The sequence below is a fragment of the Tursiops truncatus genome, chromosome 10 (assembly GCF_011762595.2).
Source record: "Tursiops truncatus isolate mTurTru1 chromosome 10, mTurTru1.mat.Y, whole genome shotgun sequence".
Taxonomy (NCBI): Eukaryota; Metazoa; Chordata; class Mammalia; order Artiodactyla; family Delphinidae; genus Tursiops; species Tursiops truncatus.
This window is the reverse complement of record NC_047043.1, coordinates 83,848,325-83,855,734: the sequence shown is the minus strand read 5'-3', so window position 1 is coordinate 83,855,734 and position 7,410 is coordinate 83,848,325. Positions and strand designations below refer to the sequence as shown.

General features: G+C 41.2%; 1 protein-coding gene across 5 annotated transcripts in view; it reads left to right on the top strand.

Annotated features, from left to right (window-relative positions):
* The first annotated feature begins 371 nt into the window (after positions 1 to 371).
* Positions 372 to 7,410, top strand: part of FOXP1 (forkhead box P1) — a 501,131-nt gene continuing 494,092 nt past the window's right edge. Inside the window, exon 1 of one of the 5 annotated variants that reach the window (XM_073787565.1) lies at positions 372 to 501. The gene's annotated coding sequence lies outside the window, so the exon portion shown is untranslated. The remainder of the gene's footprint in view (positions 502 to 7,410) is intronic. The other 4 variants (XM_033865275.2, XM_033865278.2, XM_033865277.2 and 1 more) reach the window with 4 other exon arrangements.

Here is a 7,410-nt window from a genome sequence, read left to right as displayed (position 1 = left end):
AATCAATACATTTATCCATGTCAGATTTGAGCTAAAGCAGCTTATTGTTACCTGGGCACTTGATAATTGGACAAAAAATATTTTTGTAATGCCAAACTACATAAAATATTTGGCACAAAGTCTGCAATAAACAACAACCTTTCAGGGTACGTGTTCAAGTAATTGGTAACTGTATCTTTCAAAACATTATTTCCGGTTCATATTTTACAACATCACACTTGATATATTGACATACCCTCGTTTGAAAGGTGTTTTCCCCTACCTCTAGATTCTATGTCTGTCGTGCTGTTTTCAAGTTTAAGGAAGTGGTGGTTTTAGAAGTTACATCTTAGCTGTGTGTAAAAAAAAAAAAAAAAAATTTTGTGTTGCAGTGTCCCAGGAGCTTTTGCTGACAATTCCAGTTTCCGAACGAAACATTTGGGCAATGGTGAGGGCTTCAATCCCTTGTCTGATTTGCTGTCAACCATGAACGGACGGATGTGATGCCTGCTGGCCAAAAGGGTGAGTGAACATTTACGATTATTCGTCTGAAAGTTCATCAGACTAAATGTTGGCTGAAGGGGTCCTGCACGGTGCAGGAAACTGAAAAAAGGTCCCAAATTCATCAGAACAATTACACTGAAGATGAGAGACTCTCGTTTCGAAAGAAGAGTCACCCTGTCATTGTTTAGTGGTATAACCTTTTTGGATAACTTGGGCAATGATCTTAGGATTTGTAAGAGACATAATAGGGCACGGGAGAACTTTTTTTGTTTGTGTGATTCTTTTACGCATACACCGAAGGGCGGCCTACCTAGATTATGAGCTGCGTGCGCAGCTGAAAGAGTAATTGCTTTTCTGGTCCCATTAAAACTTGGTGATAAAATGAACCACCTTGAAATAAGACAATAATAACCTCATCTTGAGTTGTGGGTGGTGGTGGGAGATTTAAGTCTGATTTGTTCATTGAGGAAGTCCCATCGCAAGCCTTCCACATGACTGGGGCTCTTGAAAAAGTTAAAAGGTTGGGAACTGTGGACTCTCAGATTTTCAGAAAGACTCGTGAGCACTTTTTTCTAGCATAGTTCTCCTCATCAGGTTATTCATCGTAATTTTTAGGGGGAAGTTAGAAGGGACGTGATGCTCTTTTTCTGTAGATTTGATGGCGTCTGTCATGTTCTTCAGAACTCACGGGCTCCCCTGTAGTAATGAATGAACAATTGTGACTCGCCTTTATCAGAGACAAGAATTGGTTGAGGCCAGGTGTTTTGGGTAAAAACTCTGACATCATTCAATGGTAGCTTTGTCATAAAACGAGGTCAGCTTTATAGGGAACCATTTGGTTTCAGTTTTGTAGTGAATGGCATTTAATGATAAGAACCATTGGCATAAACTCATCTTGTTTGTCTTAGTGGAGTTGTATTTGAAACAGATTCTGTTTAATGGAGGGAAGTGTAGTGAAGTAGAAAGAACACTGTATTAGAAATTGGGAGACCTGATAGCTAGCTGACATGGGGCAAGTTGGTCTGTTTTGATTTCCTATGTTTAAAATAAAGCAGGTAGGTTAGAGTGTCGTGTTTGTCAGTGCTAACAAGGCCCTAGAAGTTGGCTGTTTACATCCCCTCACTTTACAGATGGAGAATCAGCAGCCCAGAGAGTCTGATGGAGATGTCCATGTCCCTGGGCTAGGTCAGAGCTGTATCCCAGGTTATTTTATCCTCAGTGATTCTCTCTAGCTTATCTCAATTACAGAGATTGTGACATCCAAGCCCCGCAATTTTGCAAACCTTCTTTGCTGATACGTGTCTCTTTAAGATGTTGTTTTGCATTTCGCTGTTTGGGCCAGCTTTTTAAAGATTTTACAGTTAGAGGTCATTTTGACAAATCCTTCCCATTTCATAGATGAAAAGAGCCCTGCTGAAGCAGCCAGCCCGAATATCAGGCTCAAAGAGCCCGTGGGCTTTAAAATTCACTTCCACTTAGGCTAGTTTGGTCTCTGACTGCTTGTCCTTTGCATTTCATTCTGCTGGAGCTGGAGATAGAGGAAAAACAGAGCCTTATATCTTCCTTAGCGTATTCTTTCATGGCAAGAAATAAAGCAAGTAGAAACCTGTAACACATAAGGCAAGGGTGTACACCATGAAAATTAATAGTTAATGGACTCATGGAACTTTAGATCTGTTAGGGTGCTTTGATCATCTTATGGGGTGGTCCTGGGCAAGTCCTGTGCTTCTTTCTCCTGTGAAGTTCTTCTGAGGTTTTCTATTGCTAACCAGCTATGATAGACTTCTGTGAGTGGTCTGTAGACCAGTGAGCAGATAGCAGACATTATAAAAAGTTATATCTTTGGGGATCCGGGTAGAGTTGAGAACAAAGCCTGAGTGTGTCTCGTGTAAACATGAGAATTCAAAGAAGTGGTTGGAATTCTGCTGAAGGTATTGAAATAGCAACAAACTCAGGTTTGAGGTTACCTGTCATCTCTGTCTTCAGTACTGAGAGAGTCTGACTCAGTGTCACTGTCATAAATTGATGTATGAAATTGAACAAAACCACATGAATGGATTTATTGAAGACTAGGCTCATTTTATTCATTAATTTCATTTGGGTAAGGCCTGCTGTGTGAAAGATCAATCTGAAGAACTGTAATGAAAATGATATCTCTTGAATTGATAAAATACAGTTAGGCCCAGTCGATTACCAGTTTTTTTCTAAATAAGGAAACGCTTTGTATTTATCCGATTGTAATCAGTTTGCCTTCACTGTATTCTTAGTAGGAAGTGGAGATCCCTGAAATCTGATGAACTGGAGTATGTGTTCTGATTCTTTATGATTGTTTATCCTCAGAGCACACCTTCGAGGTTCGATTAAAGGACTGATTCCCTTCCTCTGTGATGCACTAACCTGGCCTGCGATGCACTGTATGTCTGATAGCTAGTTCATCCTTCTGTTGTTGTCAAAAACGTATGCATAGTCCTACGGCTTTTAGAACTTTACAGTTTACCGAGTAAGCAAACGAAGCATCAGTTAACTGTTACAGCTGATACCTTGGAGTCTTTAGGCACGAAATCAAGTCCAATTCTGAGTGAAATGTTTCATGGTAAGTGACCTCGTGATAGAACAATGTCCCAGTCCCAGCAGTAGACAGCTAGAACAACAGATCTCCTCACTCCGGTGCAAAGAAACAAAGCCATATGATAAAAGGTTTACGCAAGTAGATCATCATGGCAGAATTTCAGGTTCAGAAAATGAGTACTTAGGTAATGTACTCAATTTATGTTGGTGATAACCATACTTGCATAATAAATTAGCTTAGGGGCAGGATACAGAGAAAGAAGGGCTGAGCACTTGAGACGTCTCTTTGTGATGTGATTCTTGAATACCCTCGCCAGCAGGGAGTCAGAGTTGGCTCCTGTTTCCCCCGGCGTGAAGCTTTAGTTGATGTTGGTACCTATCTGATGCACATCACGAGACTCCAGGAGTGAAGACCGGCTAAGTCTGTGCATATTTAATAGGCAGTTACCCACAGTGTTATTAATAAATGTGACAATAACACTCTGGGTTTGCATAGAGTTTTCTCTAGAAAAGTTGACTGTAGACGGCAGATACGTTGGCTTGTTTGTCAGCCTGTGCCTCGGCATTGCCTTGTTCCTCCCAGTAAACTGTCGCTTGCTGGTGGATCTGGGATAAGAGTATAAGACGCATGCAGCATTGTTTTGTCACCGGTTGTTTTTCCTTATTTGCCTACAGTTCCTCTTTGGGCCTCTCTCATAAACAAATGCCTAGCTTTTGACCTACTAGAAAGAGGTAAAAACACAGAAAATAATCCTTCTCATTTAGGGCTTGATAGTGGGCTACTTGGTGGCTGGAAGTTCCTGGATTTCTTCATAAAACTGAAGACTGTGGATTTTGGTCATTGGTTTTGGGGTGGGGTGTGGCAGTGGTGCAGCTTCCGGGAGGAGGTGGGGCAGGTAGCAGGCGTCTGGGAACAGGAAGGCTTGCAGGTGGGCTCCCCTTCTCAGCCGCCTTGTGCGGGAAGCTGTCAGCGGGCCAAGCCACTTTGTTGTGCTGAAACTTCCAGTCCCTGAAATTTCGACTTTGAAAAGTAATTTTAACAATTTAATAAACTACATAATATGTTTTATAAGCTGGAGCGAATGATCTTAAGTTTTTTGGTCTCTTTCGTAACACAATGAACCTAATATTGGTAAAAATACAGATCTTCACTCACGCCATAAAGACAGCCTAGATTTAATAAGCAGTTATGAGTGCTGGCAGCTGCCTATCAGATTGTATAACTTGGACTCCAGCACGGGGAGACAGTGTCAACTTACATTTTATCTGGGAAGTATTTTTGAGGCGTTTATTTTGCTTCTCTCTCTCCAGTCCCTAACCTAATACAAGTAATGTAATTGGCTGACTATTTTCCACATAGCTAATTGGCTAGGGGCCAAGGGGGAAACCATTGTCTGGCTTGATGAGGATCAGAAATTAACATGACATTTACGTGGAGGTAATGGAATATGTTAGTAATGCCCTAATTCAGGATGGTGAGAGGAAGAGTGTCCATCCTTCCCCACCCGTAAGCCGTAAGCCGTGGGAGGAGTTCTGATGATGGTGAAAGAACCTCCAAGCCCCCTTCCCTCCCACAGCCCCCACCCAGTACCTCACAGCAGTGGCTAGCCAGTCTCTATGTCACATTTACTGTTAAATTCTTCCCATAGAACTGTAAGACAAACTAATGAATTATTCCATTTGTCAATTCAAAAAGAAAATCCGCCAACTACTATGGTAAGATTAAATTCCAATTAGAAGATTGCATTTAATTCGGAAGCTGTAACATTGTTTTAATGAATTCTCTTGGAGGTGACAGTTTATGTGAGATATATTTATATGGTGTAGGTAGATATCAATTCATTGGATAATGTTAAACATGTTACTTCATATATATTAGCTGTGAAATTTATTTCTTCTCTAGTTATGTCCCCAAGGAGGTAGAGTCAGATGAAAAAACATATCTTCAGAGAAAGAACTCTTTCTGTCCTTTCAGATACTTGCTCTAAAACAGCCTTTTCTCACTTTTATTTAAAAAAAAAATCTGTTAAATTTCTGCATTAACTGAATTTATGATTCTTGGTGTATGCTATTTATAAAATTGAATATAGGTTTTATGATATAGGAAATTAGTCTAGGAATGAGAATATGATCCAATTTTGTAATAAAGGTAATCTGCATTTATATTGCAGATATTTTCCATTTCTGTCTAAGCCCCTTATGGGATTATACACACATTTTTCTGGACATACAAATTCACTGTGAACTTTTAATGTAGTGGGCAGGCTTTTGTTCCCCTGACCTCTGCACAAAGCATCGAATCCTTTGCCTAAATCAAAAGTGGCAAACATTCTTGACAGACTTTCGATTTCATAATTCCCCCACCCCTGCCCATCCCTGTGCCCCTGGCAGACATCACTAATTGATCACATTCTCTCCTCTGCTCAGTGTGGGTGTGGCCTCAGAATTTCTCCACTTAAATTCTTGGAGGCAAGCTTACCAATTCACCACTTACATTCTGAGTGTGGTCAGAATCACGTCAGGCAAGTGGCTTTTGACTAGTCTTTGTAGTTTGTCTTTGTATATCCTGTACTTACCCCAATATCTGGCACACAGCGGTTAAACGTGTGTTATATTAATGAGAAGATCTTACGCACAGTTCTGGCAATTATGTGGTTGTGTAACCACATAATTGGATTTTTGACATCACGTGTATACCGTATTTGTATGGTTTGGTAGGCAGTTTATTTCCTACCTTTTAGCTGGTTTGGGGGTTATGTGTATGAAACATTATAGTCTTGTAGGGTTTTTTTTTTTTTTCCAATTTATGTAACTTTGGAAAAGACAAGAAAGAGACTCTCCTCACCCTCTTGTTACCTGTGCATTAACTCAGGCTCAGACACAGCAGGGAAGTGGTGGGGTGAAAGGTAAACTGAGACTTTCCCTCTCCGAGTGCAGTTTCTTTCTTAAAGGGAGGGGCACACGCGTGTACCAGGTGCTGACCGGTGCAGGGCAAGTTTCTTGCAATTTCCTTTCGCGTCTTACTCTTGGTTTTTATCAATACACTGAAGCAAGCGGTACCAGGGAGGAAGGCATTCAGCTATTATATTTCAAATGATACCTTCCATGATGTAGAATTCTAGGAACTTCAGCTGCATGGCATGTTGTTTTTGAAAATAATGGGTTTTCTCTTCACTTGGTTCAAATAATGCTTGGAGGCTAAGAGAAGGAAATTTCCATTCAGTTTATATGCAGGCTGCTGCCCTACGCTGTTGAGAACTGCCATCCTTTTAATTCCTCCTTAAGAGAAAAATGAGCAGTTAACATATTGAAGTACCATTTAGTTAATGTACATTGTAATTTCATTTCAACGTATTGTTTGATTGTTTGTGTTGGTCATGGTAACCAGACTTCTGGAAAGTGGTTGTGAACGTGTGAATTGGTAACCTGTTGGGCCGTATTTGTAGGATATGGTTGGCTTTGGTCAAGGATGCCAAAATCTGTGAGCCCCATTATGGTCTGTTCTGGGGGTGGCTCTTGGATTTTCTGTACACAGTGTTTGTTCCATGCGACTCCAACCAAGTGATTGGAAGAGGCTCATGAGATGAAATCTTTTTCATCCCTCCTCGTATTCTGTGAGGTTTTAGTAATTTTTGTACCGAGTAATTATAGCAGCCAGTCATCGGGCATTTATTTTTCCTGCAGTGGTTGGATATCATGTTAGGTATCTCATGTCATTCTAACAGCGTCTCTGTGCCCTGGATATTATTATTCTGGTTTTATTGTTGAGAAGACAGAAGCTCAGTGTCTAAGTTACTACTCAGGATCACACAGCAGGTTCTACAAGTGGGTTTTACCTCAAGGTAGGCCAGTTTCAAAGCCTGTGTCTTAACCAGGAGGGCATGCTACATCCTCATCCTTGATTCCATGGTTCTCCAAGGGCCTTTGATTTAGGCAAGGAAGATTTTGTAGCTTCTAGTTGTCTTTGTGGAAGAAATGGACTCCAACTCATTTAAAATGGCAGCTTAAGCTACACACAGGATTTTTTTTTTTTTTTTTTTTGCGGTACGCGGGCTTCTCACTGCTGTGGACTCTCCGGTTGCGGAGCACAGGCTCCGGACGCGCAGGCTCAGGAGCCATGGCTCACGGGCCCAGCCGCTCTGCGGCACGTGGGATCTTCAGGACCGGGGCACGAACCCGCGTCCCCTGCATCGGCAGGCGGACTCTCAACTACTGTGCCGCCAGGGAAGCCCTACACACAGGATTTTTATAGGACCAGTGATTTTAAAAAAATGGGAATAACTTCTTCCAGAAAAATTTTCAAAAATATTCCTTACTCACCGGCCTTTTCCTCTAAATCTAAAATCTCCCAGTTTCATG